This window comes from Penaeus monodon, chromosome 15, assembly GCF_015228065.2.
Source record: "Penaeus monodon isolate SGIC_2016 chromosome 15, NSTDA_Pmon_1, whole genome shotgun sequence".
Lineage (NCBI taxonomy): Eukaryota > Metazoa > Arthropoda > Malacostraca > Decapoda > Penaeidae > Penaeus > Penaeus monodon.
Window position 1 is genome coordinate 47,232,504 of NC_051400.1, and position 310 is coordinate 47,232,813.

The following is a 310-nucleotide window of genomic DNA, read 5'->3' on the forward strand; positions in this document are numbered from 1 at the left end:
ACATTAATTTATAAATTTCCATGCAGTCAGGAGAGGCGAACAATGCTAGAGATGCTTCCTTCGCTAAGCGACAAAATTTAGCATTCAGATCTCAAACACTGCGTTCTCCAAACCCTAGGGAAACCTTTGAAAGCCCCAATTTAGCAACCGGGGAAAAGGAAAGGGGGGGGGGCAGGGGCCAGGAAAAACACAAAAAACCCGGATGCGTTTTTTTGTTTTTCGCAACTAAAAAAACAAGGGGGGGGAAAGGGGCGGAGGAAACAAGGAAGAAAAGGAGCCGCAAGGGGGCAAGAAAAAAGGAAGGAGGGGG